This window comes from Lagenorhynchus albirostris, chromosome 5, assembly GCF_949774975.1.
Source record: "Lagenorhynchus albirostris chromosome 5, mLagAlb1.1, whole genome shotgun sequence".
Taxonomy (NCBI): domain Eukaryota; kingdom Metazoa; phylum Chordata; class Mammalia; order Artiodactyla; family Delphinidae; genus Lagenorhynchus; species Lagenorhynchus albirostris.
The window spans coordinates 85,063,004-85,081,272 of record NC_083099.1 but is presented as its reverse complement, the minus strand read 5'-3'; the positions used below and the strand labels follow the sequence as shown (position 1 = coordinate 85,081,272).

Below are 18,269 nucleotides of genomic sequence, written 5' to 3'. Positions count from 1 at the left end.
AGAAATTGACTCTTTATAAATAGAGATAGACAGATAGATAGATATAGACACATTGTCAACAGATACTTCATGCATTTTGGGAAAACTAAACAGTGTTAAGGTTCTTCCTAAGCTTCACTGAAAAGTGCTATTATAAAACTGGTAGACTGGTAGTCATATAGGCTCAAACACATTCTAGAAAAAAAGTCTACATTTTCTTACTCTTCTCCACCACATTTTATGACTGTGGTGTCCCCTTTTGCATCTTCATGTTCATCCTTTTGCTGTTCATTGTGGTTATCACTTTCACAGATTTTTTTTTTTGGATTTTTAAAAGAATATATATATGTATAACTGAGTCACTTTGCTGTACAGAAGAAATTAACACAACATTGTAAATCAACTATACTTCAATAAAATAAAATAAAAAAAAACGGATAGAGGAGTATGTGGAATCTAATGGTAAAGAACTAATGTAGTGGACACTATTTAAGTCTGATGATGATGGAGAAAAGCAGGGGGAAAAATCCCAGAAAATGATTCTAACTAGAGACTTCCTGTTACTTCTCTTATGCGTCCTTGACTAGCTTGTAAGGACCAGAAAGAAGGACATTGTTAGAGGATTTAAGAGTAACTTTTACTCAAATTCTGTTATGAGACACAGGCTTCTCTCACCCAAAATACAGGGTTAATTTTAAATTAGAGGTGATAATTATTTTCCATGTACTAAAAGCCTAGAAATTTCCAGAAAGGAACTAAAGGTGGAATCAGTTTTACCCTACCAAAGTGTGAGAGGTAAGGTGGTCCATTTTAAATAATCTGGAAATGATTCTCTGAACAAGGTAGGTATGCCTGATTTGTCTTAAATAAGCTCACATTAGAAGAAATGAGAAATAACAGAGACTAAAGAAAGAGTGCATAAAAGAAGAATCCAACGAAAGAAAAAAAAACCTTAATTTTATCACTACAAAGACCTCCTGTGCAAGAGAGTAGAAAGACTCTTTGAATAAGTAGGTGGCATATGTACCATACATATATATAATGTATACCCTATATACACACCTTTGCCCAGCTTTAAATTGGCAACCATGTTTGGGGAAGAAAAGAAAAGGGTGAGAAAGAACATGAGGAAGACTCAACGTTAATTAATAACACTCAACATTAACCATCATTACTGGGTCCCTGTTTGGCCTCTGAGTATAAGCTATGTTATAGAGGGAGGGGTATAATATGTGACGTTTTCTAAGGGCATCATTAAGAAAGCCAGACATTCGGCACTCTGAGTTGGCAGAGTGGCAGCGCGGCCTCTAACTGCTCCAGGGGCATCACTGAAACCTAGCTCGTAGTCATGTGCTCCCACCTTGGGCAGTTTCACTGCTCAGGTAGAGGAGTCATATACTAGGCCTGGGTCCTACCATTTGCCTTAGCTTGTGGTTGGTTTAAAGGAGCTTCTGTACAACCTTGAACATGATTGCCTCTTTTCTGCTTCCTTTCTGGACACTACCTAAGGATTTAAGGCACTGCATACGACTTTCAGACATGGTTTTCTGTTAAAGAGGGAGAAAGGATGCCCCGAAGCACGTGCCATCCCTTATCATCTGCAAATGAGCTTTTTGTGCTGAAGGAATGCTCCAATTACCACTCAGAACAGCGCTGCACAACTCCTGCCCCTCTGAGAAGCTTGGGGTACACACTCCGGGAATCAGATGCTCTCTATCCCCAAACACAGGGAAGATGCTCTGTCAGTCTGCACCGTGAAGGGCAGGGGCTGATGCTGTCAGTGTGGCATTTCTGCCTCTCTAGCGTCTTTTACTTTCCCTGAAGTTGCTGATAAATATTCCATTTCATTAAGTATGTAGTAATACACATGGGAGTCAGAGAGAGAGAGAGAGAGGGAAAGGTGGAGGACACTGATGACATGGCCTCTAGCACTTTATTTATGAGAACATCCAGAAATCTCTATCTACATCTGGTAGAAGAATAGTGTCAATTCTGCCCTGGAGACATGGATCAAGCAATGTTGCCAGTGTGTATTTTTCCCTTCCCAATAATTGACTGATTCTAGAGTCTGATGGCAGAGCTCAGATGATCATTTTCACATTCATGTGAGTGAACAATTAGCCTGCCGCTTTGGGGGAGGGTGATGTCAAATAAACATGAATGTATGTAACCAAGGGAAGTACTATCAGTGCCTCACCCAGGAACTCCACGGGTCCCCTGAGTAGTGCTTTTCTCCCCACAGCTTTCGCTGGGAGGGTGGTGAGGGTGTGGGCTGCGTGCAGAGCACAGGAAACAGTGCTGGGGGTGACCTCACAGGGCCTGAGGAGCACTGCCTTTGAGCAGAGGATGAGACTAAACAGCTAAACACTTGTGAGGCTGCTCATTTGCCCTTTCCAAGTTTTACTGTATTATTCACCTTTTCATTGCTGACTTATACCTACTCTTAAAATATTAGGGATATGCAGCAGAAACTAACACACCATTGTAAAGCAATTATACTCCAATAAAGATGTTAAAAAAAAACAACAGAAAAATCAGTGAAAAATTCAGCCAAAAAAAAAATAGTAGGCATATGTCACAATATTTTCCCCAGTTTTTTAAAAATACTTTCTACCATAGTGATTTTTATTTTCATGTAATAAAATTTAATACATTTTTCTTTAAGTTTTCAGACTTGATTGTATGCTTGGAAAAAGCATCTCATACCCTCAGTACGAAAGTCTTCACTTATATGGCAAAAAGTTCAATTGACAATTACAGAATTAGTGAAGATGCAGAGAAATGGGCAGCCTCTTTCTTTGCTGGCGGGGGTATATATTGATACAGTTTTGTTGCAGGACAGTTTAGCAGTAGATAAACTTTACTTTGGCAGTTCCACTACTAGAAATTTATCCTAAGGAAATAATCAGGCAAGTGAATTAAAAAAAAAAAGCACACATGTATAGAGATGATTACTGTAGCATTGTTTGGTTAGAAAAAATTTCCAAATATCCTAAATGTCCATCAATAAGTGACTAATTCAATAAATTACCCTCCACTGGAGTACAATGTGGCTGTCAAAAAGATAATGTAGATCTATATTTATTAACATGGAAAATGCTTATTACAATGTTGAATAAAAAAACAAGATTACAAAACAGCCAGTAGATTTTCCTTTCATTTTGAAAAGAGAAAGACAAAGAGAAAGAAAAAGAGACAGATAAATACATATGTTTGGAAATATATTCCCCAAAGTGTTACCAGTGGTTATCTCTGGGCAGTGAGATTTTTGAATGGATTTTTTTTCTTTTATATCATCATTGTAACAAATGCAAACCAAACTAAATGTATACTTTAGAAGTAAAAATTAGAATTTTAACCTTAGGGGAAAAAAGCTTAAACTCCGCAACAACTACTTAAAAATTCAAATATGAGTTTCATAGTCTTAGCAGTTAGTAACTCTCTTAATAGGGTGACCATTCTCTTGAATGGGTGGCATCATTGCCTGCCTCAAGTTTCCTCCAAGTTTGACAATTCAGGTGACACATTATAGTTCTCACCTTAAAAGACTTTAAAGTATAAAAGCTCAAATACTGGAAATAACCCAAATATCTATACCTAGAGCATAGTTAGGAAAATTCTGCGGATTTTATATGATAGAAAATTATTCAGACATTATGGTGGCATTTACAAAAAGTATGTAATTACACTGAGAAGCACTTGTTAGTAAAAAAAATAGGATACAACCCTATATGTACAGTGTATGCTCAACTATGTTAAAATTCAGAGAAAAGACTAGAAGGTGATCTAAAAAATTGTTCATAATAGCTTTTTTCTGTTTAGTGGGATTGTGGATGTTTTCTCCATACTCTATACCTTCTTAATATTTTACAATAAGTGTGAATTATAGAATCATGAAAGAAGTAAATATTAAAAAAATACAGCTGCTTTGCTCAGCCGCTGCCAAATTTTACCCCAGATGTATCTGCAATTTAGTTTTGAGTCAAATGGTCCTAATGTCATTTCCTAAAGGGAATCTAGCAGAATGGAATGTGTTCAAATAAAGGAAAGCTGTCATTACCACCACCTCTTTGTAAGCCACCGCTTTATAATGCTTAGAATAATCTGAGTGAGGAATCCTACTGCTACTGGAATTAGGGATTTCCATATTCTTCAGGTCTCCTTCATATCTTGTCTTACATTACCAGAAGCTGGCATTTAGTTAGTCTATAGCACTCTGGAATGTCTCCAGGTCTGGAAGCTGTTTTGGAAGCTGATGGTGTAGGCCACCATTAGGAATGGAGGCTCATCTACTCATTTCCAGTGGGAGTTCCCTTGAATGACAAGGGTGAGCTGTTATAGAAGGTCTTCTATAGATAATTAGCTTTCTTTTTCTTATTTTTTTCTTCTCTCTCATCTACCCACTCTTCTTCTCTCCATCCCTCTCTTAAATAAATCGCCTTTCTGTATAGTTAGAGGGAAGCTTTTAAAATTTAGAGAAAATTCACACGGTACCAATACCACACTTCAAGTAGATGATCTAATTGTTCCTAAATGACCGTATTTTAGCAAAATGATGATGGGAGAAATCAGAATTGTCACTCGTATTTGTATGATGCATATTAGAGGCTTGGCAATAAGGCAGACGTAGATATTTTGTGAGAAGGCAAGAAAATAATTGGGTAATGCCAGGATGGGAGGAAGGAACGGGCAGAAGAAAGAAAAGTAATGACATGGGTTTCTGTGTCTTTTGGTAAACGTTATCTAATCACCTGTTCCTGGCCTTTTGGACTAGATGGCAGCCTTTAAACTTCACTAGACTGTTTTTTTCTGTACCAAACACAGTGCCTGGTGCAATGTAGGTACTCACCAGATGCTTAGAGAACTGAATGGAGCCCTTTCACTGCCTTTTCATTCTGGCCTCTAATAGAACCAAAACGAAGCTAAAAACTCTAATATCTTTTCATGTACATTAGGTAAAGCTCCATCCTAATTTGAACTCAAGTGCACATCTCCTCTGAGCTTCCACCTTCATCACTGAACTGCTTCATCACTGAACTGCTGGAGAAAATCACACAAGACAGACAGGTACCACATTAACCCACCAGGCTCACCTAGACCTTCCACACTGCCAAGGAGAATACTGCTGTTTTTCTGGCTAACCTACTGCCCATTTGTCCCAAGAACTACTTTAAACCTCTACTTTCCTCAAATCTCCTCCTCACTTATTCTTAGCAGGACCTTGCTCCCTAGGAGCCATCATTTGGGAAACCTCTCAACTTCTCAGTACCAAACGTACGCATGGCTCGCATCTATCCCTACCGTTCCTTCTTTTTTCTTGTAACTATAGAAGAGATGTCCCTACTTCTCTCCTTCCACTTGTGCTCAGGATTCCATGTCTCTGTCCTTATCAGGAATCTTCCACTACCAATCATCCTATCCTCTTGTCTCTCCTATACACTGAATCTCTCCTCTCTACTGTATTCTCCTAAGCATATAAAGATGCCAGTATCTCCATTTTTTCCCCCAAATTTTTGACCTCACTCCCCCATTCCAAAGATATTATACTAGCTCATTTTCTTTTCCTTTACAGTAAAACTTCTAAGACTGATACACATTTGCTGCCTTTGTTTCTTCACTTCTTACGCTTTCCTCATCCTATGACGAATAAATTACTGCTTCTACCTCTTCAACAAGCCACCTTTTGCTAAGGTCAACAATAATTCCAGATTAATATATTAAGTGATATATTTTTCAGTCCTTAACTCACTTGACTTCTCAGTGGTCGCTACTGACCACTCTTTTTGAAACACCTTCTTCTCTTGGCTTCTGTGCCAATGTTTTCTTATGTTCCTACTACCTCTTAGCCGTTCCTTCTGAGGATATTCACAGCCTCATTTTTCTCTACCAGCTGATTAAATATTAAGAGTTCTTCAAGTCCCAGTTGGGGCCTTCTTCTCAATCTAACCTTGCCCCTAGGCACTTATCATCCATGCCAACAGCTTCATTCGCCTTTGCTTTACTTCTGAATTCCAGTTGTATATATTCCTCTGCCTACTCAATATGATCACTTATCTCTATCAAAAGCATCTGACACTAGACATTTTAAAAACAGATCTTATGATCTTTTCTCCACCCCAGTTCTCCTCTCGTGTTTCATATAACCCTGAGTGGCACCATCCTCCATATTGTTTTACAAGCATAAAACCAGTAGTCATAGTTGCCACTTCTTCCTCCTTCATCTCCCACATCCAATCCATAAGAAAATCCTGTATATTTTGCTTCTGAATTATCTCTTGATTCCATTTATGATTCTTCTATTCCCTTTGTCACTACCCTAGTCTATCTCTTGTCTGTTCTATTACAGCAGCCTCCTTACTTTTGCTCCTTCTAGACCATTTACCATAATGAAACTAGCTTGATCTTTATCTTTAACTTTTAATCTCAAAATTATCGTAGTTTATCATGCAATTGTAAGAGATAATACAGAAAGATCTGGTATACCCTCTACCCCTCTATTATTGATATATTGGCCCAATATAATATCTTGTTTAACTATGGTACAATATCACAGTCAGGCAATTGACATTGGTACAATCCATCCACCTTATTCAGATTTCACTCATTTTGCATGCACTCATGTACGTGTGTGTATGTAGTTCTATGCTATTGTATCCTTATGTATAGATTTGCATGGTCACCACCACAGTCCAAATACAGTTACATATAAGAATATTCTGGCCTACACTTTCACAGCCACAGTCAGCTCCATCTCTCCCCCACTCCCCAATCTCTGATAACCACTAATCTGTTCTCCATCTTTATAATTTTTTCATTTCAAGAATCCTATATAAATGAAATTGGCTTTTTCACTCAGTGTAACACCTTTGCTGTTAATCCAAGTTGTTGTACATACCAAGAGTTCATTACTTTTGAGTGCTGAGCAGTTCCATGGTATGGTTGTACTACAGTTTAACCGTTCACTCATTGAAGGACATCTGGGTTGTTTCCAGTTTTGGGCTATTATGAATAAAGCTGCCATAAATTTTGATTTTTGTGTGGATATGTTTCTGCTTGTTTGGGATAAATGTACAAGAGTAGCATGATCTTTTTAGAATAAACAGTTGATCATGCCACTTTCATTCTTAAATTTGCTTTCTTATTGCCCTGAGGCAAGTCCTTAATATGGCCGACAAAGATCCTGATATTATCAGGCCCTGTATTATCTCTTCAGCCTCAACCTGGCTGCTTTTCACCTCATTCTCTCTATTCTGCTACATTCAGGGCCTTCATTCATGCTGTTCCCTCAGCCTGGGAACCTCTTCCACCACCTAATCTCACTTCTTATTTTACATCTTCAGATGTCAGCTCAATGTCACTTCCTCAGGGAAGCTTGTACTGTACTTCCAGACTCACTTATTAAATATTCCCCTCCTATATTTACTATTATTATTATTAAGTATTCCCCTCCTATATTTGTTCTTAGAAAACCTGGCATTTTAATGTCATAACAGAAAGCACAGTTTGCAGTTATAAGTTCTTTCATGTGACAGTTTGGTTAATATCCGTCTTTCATCCCCCAAATTATAAACTCCAGTAGGGCAGAGACCATGTCTGTTTTGCTCATTATTATACTTTCAGCACTTAGTAGACATTTACTTTGTGTTTAATGAAATTCAGCCAAGGCTTTTAAGACAGATAGTCTTGGATTCAAGTTCTATCTCTATCACTTCCTAGGCATTCTTGGAAAAATTACTCAAACATACAAAATCTCCATTTTATCCTCAAAATTAGGATTATAACATCATCTATTTAATAAGAGTAGTTTAAAAGGTTAAATCATATAACCATTAATAGTATTTTGTCCAGTACCTAAAGAAAGGCAAGCACTCAACAAATGTTATTTCTTATTGTTATTACTAGTTTAACAAAAGATAAGAGTTTTTGTATTTTTTTCCCAACTAGGTTTTAGTCCATTATCTTCATTTCTTGTTTGTTCCTGGGATTCTGATTCTGGTAACTTTGAGAGTCTGAAAAGGATCCCTTAGTTTAGGTCTCCAATAATTCTATGACTACTGGTTTCAACCTCAGGTATGTCCCCTTAGGCAGATGAGAGCCTTATTTGGCCTCTTGGCTCTGGTTCACATTTTCATCTTACTCAATATTTCCTCTTCTTGTTTTCCAGCCTGTGGATCTTAGGGTTTATAGGAATGCCTCTTCCCCACTCCCAGTTTCCATAGGGAAGCTTTCTAAACATATCTTGCCTCTGGCCTCATTCCTTATACTTCTCCATGGAGGAAAGCCATCATGTTGGTAAGACAGTCCTTGGTCCATGTTTCTCAGTTAGGTGGAACTGATCTATCAAAGTTTATAAGTACGATAATTTAGACTTTCTCCTTCCTTGACTACTTAGACTAGTGGGAGTTAGTGACCTGGAAAAGTGTTGTTCTTATGCAGACCCAAATTTTCCCCTGGGAGAATGGAAGTCAGTGAGCTCTTTTTACCTCTCATACTAAGTTACATCTGTCTACCCAGACTCTGGCAAAAATTTTGGTTCCTCAGCCATCAGTTCTTTTGTCTTATTTTCCAATGGGTTTAGAATTTGAGTGGGGAAAAACAGTGCTATTTATTGTACCCCTCTAAAGATTCCCACACTTAGGTTTATGCTTTTTCTTGGAATACCATTCCTTTATTCTTCATCTTGTTTACATTCTAGCCATTTTCAAGACCCAGCTAAATTGCATTTTACATGAAGTTTTCCAGCCCTCAAGGCTCTCTTTCACGAATGAAATCCTATAGTACTTATTGGAATGTTTCATTCCTTTTGGAATTATTATTTATCATTTGCTACGCAGATGAACACTCAATAGTATGACTTCTTTCCTTACTCAATTTTAAGTTTCTTAAGAGCAAGCAAGGGTAATGTCCTAGTTTATGTTTTAACTCTCCACTAAATATGATTCTTTGTATATAATAAGTACTTATAGCTTATGGGATGATTGTGTTTAAGGCTGGCCTACTAACCAGGCTTTGATTTGAAGGCCCAAGTTACAATTGATATGGCTTAGTGGCTGGATGGCTCCTGAAGGGTTAGGGTTAGGGTTAGGGTTAGTGGTGGCAGTGGCCTAAGAAAGAAAGATTAATATGAGTGTGTCCCTGAGATGTGTATCAGTGTGTTTTCCTTTTAGTAATATACTCCCCCCACTTCCTTTATGAAAAGCATATGGAAAGCATGGCCTAATAGGTAGAAAGGCTAAGAGAAATGCAAGCAGAGGGAGGTAATGCTCCTGGCTGTGGTAGGCTGGTCTGCAGAAGTGTTTTGATTCTCTGAATTAGTCAAAAGATGAAAAAAATAGCCACTACTACTACAGGAAAAAAAATGAGGAGGAAGGGTCCTGAAAATGGTATCTGAGCAATGAAAGACAGTGAATATTTTAAAGATCACTGAATTTAATTTATTCAACCTAAATGCATAAAAGTACAGGTGGGGACATTATTTATGCAGGTATATGCAAATCACTTTATAAAATAGGCAAAGCCCTTCTGCTTTTTATAAGTTGCCAAGGTGGTTCCTGATATTTTAAAAGCTCTGCACCTTTAATGTAATTTCCTAAGAGTTGGAATCCCTCTGTCGGAATCATAGTCATTGTCAGAGCAAGTTTATTTTTTTTCTCTCCTCTGGGACATTGACAAGGCTCTCATAACCATCACAAAAAGAGTGGTTTCCACAGCGATGTGACTGGAAAAAATCACTTGGAAATCACAGAGGAGCAAGTCACAATGTTCAAAGCAGAGAACATAGGCTTTGAAAACATGAACCCATCTGACCTCTTGAATTTAGAACAGTGAATTCCTGAGCTCTGAAACATGGGGCCCGGCTGTGCATGCCATATTGGTGCTATAAGACTGGCAGTAGGTTGGCTGTGGCATGGTCTATTTCAAACTCCTTCACAGTGCCCAGTGTTGCATGTTCCCAGATGACATTTGGTTGGCAGAAGCCGGGCCTCCAAAGCTGGCAGTCTGGAACACAGCCCACTGTGTTTTGACAAACACATAATTGACCATCTGATCACCAGCCTACGTTCTGCACTCAGGTCACTGAAGGGACCTGGGCTTTCAATAGGTCTCTACTCCTTATCTTGTTCATCTCCTCAAACCTTTCTCCAGAAAGTAGTACAGAGAAGACTTAAACACACCCACAGACATCCTCTCATTTGCAAAAAAGAACATGGTGCATGCAACATAAGCTGTTGAAAATTTCCTTTAAATTGTCCTGGCAGCCCAAAGTGAACAAGAGAAAAGCACACTTATGGTGAACTCTAATTCAGAAAGAAGGAACAAATATACTGCATTGTTTCAATACCCGGCTGTGCATAAGTTGCAATTCAGCTCAATGGCTTGGAACTTCTCCTCAGAAAAGGGCAGCAGTGGGAAAATGATAGGAAACTGGGGCAATGATTGACTTTAGGGGGATATTATTAAGAAATGGTTTCATTTTCAGGTGAAAGAAGAGAAAAGCGGGACACTGGCAATGTCCTCTCCTTTTCTGCCTGCCACTCCCCCAAGGCCACTATGGGAGAGAGAGACACACATCTCTGGAGAGCGGTAGGTCAGACTCAAGTTGAGGTCTCTGGTGAAGGTCCCATAAAGGTCTATTTTGGCCTGAAATTTGGCCCCAAACAACACATCATCCTTTCTCCTAGAAGGCAAGGATTATGCACGGGGCCAAGCCAGGCTGGCATCAGGCAAACGTCAATGTCTATGTCAGCGCTACCGAATCGCCCCTCCCCTCCACTCCCAGCCCCACTGCACAGTTCAGGCCCTTGGTTTTCATCTATGATCTGGTCTCCCTTTTCTCAGTCACCAGAATGCTCTTCTTCTAAAACATAAATCTACTTAAAATCCTTCAAAGCCTCCCCAAGCCTGCTGCTTCCAGTCCAAACTTCTTTGCTCGGCATACAAGGCCCTCGTGATCTGCCTCCTGCCCACTTTCAATCACCAAGCTCTAGCCACGAACTCGGGATGAGGCTGCTGCGCAGATACCTCCTGACTTTCCTCTGGCTTTTTTTCTGATTATGATCCCCTTTTGCTTTCCCCTCCTCCCATCCACCTGGTAAACTACAATTCACGCTTTAGACTTTCAGGCCCAGCTTGGGCACCTCCCACATACGGGCGGGTGCTCCTTTCTTGTTCCCCTCGCTACATCTTGTATATACCTCCATTGCAGTGCCTATCACATGGCATGGCCTTTATTTACTATATATCTCCCCTACTGGACTGTGAGATTTTTAACAATGGGGAGCATTTCTTATTTATATAGCAGCTTTAGGAACTGAGCATAGTGACCAGCTTTCCATAAATGTTTGTTGACTGAAAACTGAATGAAGAGCTGTGCATGATAATCAATCAAAACCTAAGCCAAGCAGTAGTATTAGCTTCTAGAAGCAGGTAGGGGCCTACTAGCAATCTAATGAAGGCAGAAGACCCCAGCAGTAAGGCACTTTAGATGGTTATCACAGGGTGAAAGGAAGAGTGAGGGATAGAGGGTGCGATGGAGGAATGTCTTATTAACAGAGAATGTAGGCAGTTAATTTTCAGCCTTTTCAACATTTAGTTTTCAATATGGAAAGGTGTTGTTCTGAGAATGAACCTTAGTGCGAACTGTAGAGAGGTCTACCTTTTAAGAACCTAGTTTCTCAAATAGGGAGAGTCTGCTATCTGCTTCAAGGCAGCATGGCAGGTTATAGAGGGCTCCTCTTTGCTCTGCTAAAGATTAATGGGATGAAACACTTTTGGGGGAACATCTGGAAGCTATTCAGCTCCTATTGAAATCTGTGTCAAATCCAGACTGGGACTTTGGACTAAATGCAGTGCCGAGGAGAAAAAAGTTGAACAGGCAGAATGCTGCAACTGTCTGGAGGAGGCCATTAAAGAGGCACTAGGAGCTAGAGGCACTAGGAACTAGAAGCACTGGAGAGAGAATGTTTTGATCTGTCCCCAAGGAACTTTTCTTCTCCCTTTGATGGGCACCTGGGGCACCACCTCTGGAGCCATCAGCTATGTCTGTGGGGCACTTGAGGACAGCAGGACTGTCATAGGCCCTGTCACCTTTGAAATAAAAGCAGTCTCAGGATTTGGAACAATCTAAGCAAGCAGGAAACCTGGCCTGGGGGGTGGGAAAAGGTTAGTGGATATGTGGATGGGCTATTAGCCCATTCAGGTCATTTGCTCAGCCTCCTGTCTGGTTAAAAATTGGGATCTCTCTAGAAGCTGTGAGATTGATGGTTGATATAGCATAGAATCAGCTTCACATTTTCCTATGAGCCAGAGACAGCCTTTCAATTACGTTTTTTATCTCAAAGGTCTCCCCTCGATTTCTAATCTGTGACCCAGGTCTCCAGGCTGCTGCACTGCTTATGTCTGAGGCTTGCCCTCCAGTGCTGACGTCATAATAGCTGAGCCGTGCGGGCAGAAGTGCACGGTGCTGATTCATCCCCGGTGATGTGAGGATTAACGCCTTGTCTAACACAGAGCTATTATGTGAACTGTTTTTACACAAAAGAACTGCAACAAAAATGATTTGCCAGTCAGAGGACTAGAAATATGCAGTGCTAGGTAACTGGAGTCGGGATGCAGAGACGTAAAGTGGTAACCACATGCATGCACGCTGACACCCTCTGAAGCACTGACAGACCCACTCTATCAACACCAAGAATGAGGAATAACAAGACTTGTCAGGGGCAGAGAGGACCCACCCCTGCTGTATAAATGCATTACACACAGCACCAGTCTCTGGGGATTTTAATCAATCTCCTTTCTCTGTCAAATAAATGTCACTTTAGACTTTAGCCTTAGCATCCTTTGGAAGATTCTGCTCCCCTACATATATTTGCAACTAGCTTCTAGGAATGTGAGTGGAAGCCACACGCAAGCAAAAGAGCCATGGGAACCTCCTTCCTGTGCAAATGATTGCAACACAAGAAATACCTCAGAGTGTGAAGGAGTCAGTGAAGAGAGTATGCTGTGAATAAGGGACAGCGTTCACCAGAGAGTGAGAAGCAGCTGGAAGGATGCTGATAATATTTATCACGTGAGGTAACTGCCACTACCTGTAGCATCTCTTGGGTGGTGTCTCAGGTAGTGACTTTGATTATTTGGGCTCGTGGCCCCAGAATCTCTTTCAAGCAGCTCAAGGTGAAATTTATCCAAACCAACTCAGTGCAGCCTGATTTGGGCTTTAAATTATAAATGTTCTCTCTTTTCATCTGAAATCAAGTTGTTGTTGTTGTTGTTGTTTTCTCCCCAAATGACTTTCCATCTTTTCTAAAAAAAGAATGGTACCTTCTCTAAACCTCCTGGCATATGATTTCTCTCTCTTTCTTTTTTTTTTCCTCTGTACTTTACTATTTCACACACAATTTTAGCCTAAATAACTAAAGTTTTGTACTTCAGTCTTGTACCTCCTGTAAAAGGATACTAGAAATTTTGTCCAAAAAATGAAAGCTCTGATCTAGAAGTTGAAATTAAAAACTATTGGGCCTAGGGATGGGTGTATAACTGAAGAATAAATAATTGCCCATTGATTGACAGTGGAGCAAAAGCCCAACTGCGGCTGGTATCTGACTGAAGAATGTAAGCTGTAGTTTAGAAGAGCAGTGACTTTTGCAAACAGCAGCCGTGGCTGAGTCAAAGGAAGTCTTCATATAAGTCCAGTGGCTTGGGCTGCTGGTCTTTTCAGCCCCCTCATGATGGCAACTACTACAACCACCAACAGCATTGACTCCAAACACAAAAGAAGATAATACACACTGAAGAAGCACTGGAAACCACAACAATGTCAACTGGAGAACATGCCAATAAAGACCCAAATTTCCCAAATCTGGTGCTTTTTTGAAAAAGAAAAAAACCACTTTTACTTACATAAAGAGAAGGGGCAGGCCACAGAATGACGGTCAAGGAACTGAAAATCAAAGACAAAACAAGGAATTAAAAATAAACCCAATGATACTGTGGAGAGAAGGAAAGCAAATCTAAGTTTAGACAGGACTAATTGCTCCTAAAGCATGAGCAGTAAGAACTCATTTTGTCACCTGGAGCCCAAGAAAGAGGAGATTCAGCCTCGTAAAATTTCCAAAGGTGTGACCTGCTGCTATCTGACCAATACAGAAGGAATGCCAACCTCTTTCTTTGTCAGCTTCATTCTGATCGAAATCATATGAGCATTACCTAGAGCTGTGCTGTTCAATACAGTAGCCACTAGCCACATCTACCTATTTAAATTTAAAATATTTAAAATTTTAGTTCCTCAGTCTACTAGTCACATTCCCAGCGCTCCACAGCCACCTGTGGCTAGTGGCTGCCTTACAGATAGAACGTTTCTATCGCTGCATAAATATCTATTGGGCAGTACTGATGAGAATAGATAAAAGCTTTACTATGTAGTGCATGACAGATCTTAGCTAATTTTGATGAAGATGAGTGAAACTGATAAACTTTGCTTCTTTTAAGGGTAGATTTAGTATGTTTAATGCCCAGAAGATACTCTGGGCAAATTCAAAGCCTCCATGTATTGTCAATTGTTAGCTGAGGACTGCTACTGCCTTGTCTACCCTGTCTCACCAGCCTAAGAGTGTCCCCTCTGACAAAATGATTTTAAATGAAAGCATTTGTCCCCCAAAATGCATTTCTAATAATGAAAACTTCAGGTTTGGGGGGAGTTGACCTTAACAGTTTCTCATTCTATATTTCAAGTCTGATAATTCTCCTTTGTAATCTTCAACACACAAGCCAAATAAACGATTATGGGACTGGCCTGTTTGCCACTGTTTTGATAGCTTTTCTTACAGAAGAATAAAACTGAAGTAACAGAAGATCCAAGAGAAATTAATAAACCAAATAAGGATGCTGAGAAGACAAAGCAGGTCTCCCTACCTGAACCAACTCAAATATGTCAAGGACTTAACATACACTGATTGAATTCTTGTCTCTCTGACACCATGATTTTAGCCACTTCACATATGGCCTTCAGAAATATGAAAAACAAACTGTATTAAAAGAGATCAAGTACAAGGACCTGACTAAAGCATAGAATAAGGCTAAAGTAGAAAACTGGCAATTAGAGACTTCACTTCTCAGCAAGTTTTCTGGGAAAATGCACCATCATAGAGGTTCCTCCAAAGAAAAAGTTTTTCCTTTTATGGACAAGGTGAAACCCTGTTCCATGAACATGCAGGAGTGAAGTATGTTGTTCCCCTCTTTGGACAAGAAGAGTTAAGATGAAAATCTGCAGCCTGGACCATAATGTATGCCAACACAAGAGAGGCTGGCCGTCTCCAATGTTTTTAAATTGTTTCACAAAATTGATGAGCTTAATGAAAATTTTAAGCAAGATAATTAACTTATGTATGATGCATTGAAAGTACACACAAACTTTAAATACGTACATATATATAGACCAACTAGCCTCAACGACTTTAAAGCTCTAAGTTTTGCTACATTCTAGTCCCTTCCACAAGCTAGGATCCTAGACCACTTCACTGGTGCATCTTTTAAAAGCTTTTCCCTTCCTTCCTTCCTTTCTTCTTTTCTTCCTTCCTTCCTTCCCTCTCTCCTCCCTTTTTTCCCTACCTCCTCCAAACTTTTTGAGTTTTCTTTCTTTCCCAACCCTTGAGAAAATGGAGAAAAATATGATTAGTGGTTATCTATGCAATATGCTCACTTATTTTTCTGTTGCATGTTATAAACCCAGTAAGTCTCAATAATAATTATGCTCTTTTTGAACTATACTTAGTATTTATGCTCTTATATCTAAGAGCATAACTTTCCTTTCTAGGAAAGGAGTATTTATTCATAAAAGTTAATCAGTCAAAATTAAATTTTTGATGTGATCAAAAGAGATCGATGTAAACTGTATCCAGATTGATTAATACATCCAAGGTCTGGAATGAAAAGCTATCTTTCCTGGATGTCAAATGACACACAGGCTGTCAATGACAGGAATCCAAGATGGAGAGAAAAATCACAGTGTGTATGTCGCAGTCTAAGACAAATTAAAGCCAAGTTAAATTGAAGATTTTATTGGATATAATTGTTGTCTTTATGTATTAATGAAAAACAATACTATCTATCCCAAATTTAATACTAAGGCTAAAAATTTAATCTCAGAGTTCTTATACAATTTATAAACATTCATAAATGTCAAAAGGCCCCGTTTCTTGATTGAATTACAATCTGCTATGCAATTTTGAAAATATGTATTAATCTACATGGGTTTATTTTTGTTCAGTTCAAATTGTTATTTTATTGATATGTGCCCTTTCTGCCTAAGTGATATTCACCTTGTATGTCTATAAATTGTTTTCATCTGAAATGCAAAGAATTATCTATAATAGTTTTGCATAAGGTTAAAAACACTTTCATTAAGCATGCTGGGTTCAAAGCACAAATATCTAGCCAAGAATATAGAACTATAAAGCCCAAAATGAATCAAGACCTTAAAATCTGGTAGGGGAGGCAAGAGTAGAGAGGGGGAGAAGGGGTGATTTGTAGTGAAGTCTTGTTTTAGTTTTGTGATTTCTGAGTAGAAATTATTATATAGTATCAATCTCCAAGGAACTGAAAGTATTATTAACTGTAACTTAAAGATTAGTCCATTCTGATTTCCATTTATGTTCTACGGCAATGGTTCCCAACATTTGAGGTGATACAGATCCCTATGAGAATTTCTCTTCCCAGAAATTCTTCAAAAACACCAAGTTTCAAGCATCTCCCAAACTCCATGAAGGTCTTCCAAGAATTCCAGGTTAGTAACCCTTGGTCTAAGAGGAGGGGAGAAAATGCTCTTTCAGTCCCCCTACTCATCACCTCTAGGATGTTTTAACAAGTTGCTATAGAGTTAAAGCCAGGAGTAAATGAAATGTATAGAAAATGGATCTCTGCATGGGTGAGTGTGTGTCACTAGAGACACACAGACTCCTTTACAGGACTTCCAGACTCTGACTTTCGTAGTCCCTTATAACTTCTTTTTTAAAAAGTCTATAGAGCCTTAGCAACAATGAGGTAGAGGAATAGTGAGCAGAGAAATGATAATGAGTTACTATTCACTGAGTACTTTCTGTGGTTCCAGGCATCTTAAGTATATGTTTCTTAAATTTGAATATGGGTATACCCAGGGAGGTGGAGCAGTGTGACAAGAGTGTGCAAAGCCACAAAATAAATAATAAAGACACGGCTGTCTCTTTAGAGGGTCAGTTGTCTTTGTGACCAAGTAATTTAAACTCTTATTTGTATATGTACTCATTTATCCAATAACTATTTCTTGGACGTTATAGAAAAAAAGAACAGATCCTGTTCTCGTCCTAATGGAACTTCCAGTTTAGTGAAACAAACAAGGATAAATTGAGGGGTAGAATGCAAAATGTGCACGTATTTTTTAGGGTGAAACCTGAGACCTCACTGAAAAGCCTCATTTGCAGCAGACTGTTTCAGGTGATGTCCAGGCACCCTGAATATTGGATGCTCACCTTAGCTTGATGATCACCTCCCTGGAAGAGTTTGAAAAGCAGCATTAACAGTATATTATTTAATCCTGACTACAAGAGTAAATACTATTACTTCCACTTTACCAGAGGAAAAAGGGAGATTTGAGAAATTAGGAAACTTACCCTAAATCAGACAGCTGCTGGGATCTGAATAAGTCTGTACCATTCTGAGGTCTGCATATTTATAACCCTTAAGTTCCAGTACCTCTAGGTGTTTCCCACTTTATGTTTGCCCTTGAAGTCTGGCCTCATTAAGAATTGTGTAGGCTAGTTTAAGTGTCTCCTTTGGAAGGAGACAGTTTGGGCTTGATTTGCAGTCTAGATATTTCAGGGTGGTAAGGGAAAGCTACTATTGTACCCATTGTTTGGTGCAGAAGCTGAGACACTTGACAGCTGAGGTACCTGGCTGGGTTAAAAAAGGAGTCTGGGCTGTCAGTCTCTAGTTCCTCTTGACTAACTCCAAGCCTAGACAATGGTACTGTCCAAGGGCTTTTCCGCACGTGGGATTCACACTGGCTGATAAAGAGTGAGAGAAGCTTTGCTAAGGGAAAATAATAGTGCAATAAAAAAATGGAAAATAAGTAATCATAACTCACTCACAACAACTGGTTACTTTCAGCATTGTGAATAGAAAAGGGAGAGCTTATTCATCACAAATAAATCAGAAAATTAGAATGTGTCACAGCATTGATGACAGAGCTGAGGAATTCAGATGAACTGAAGTTCAACACTTATCCTTCTATCTGAAGAGGGTAAATGATGTGACAACAG

At 39.2% G+C, this 18,269-nt stretch overlaps 1 protein-coding gene across 1 annotated transcript in view; it reads right to left on the bottom strand.

Annotated features, from left to right (window-relative positions):
• ZBTB20 (zinc finger and BTB domain containing 20) overlaps positions 1-18,269 on the bottom strand; it is a 793,456-nt gene that overhangs the window by 151,617 nt on the left and 623,570 nt on the right. The window contains exon 7 of the mRNA XM_060150581.1: positions 13,879-13,918. The gene's annotated coding sequence lies outside the window, so the exon portion shown is untranslated. The remainder of the gene's footprint in view (positions 1-13,878; positions 13,919-18,269) is intronic.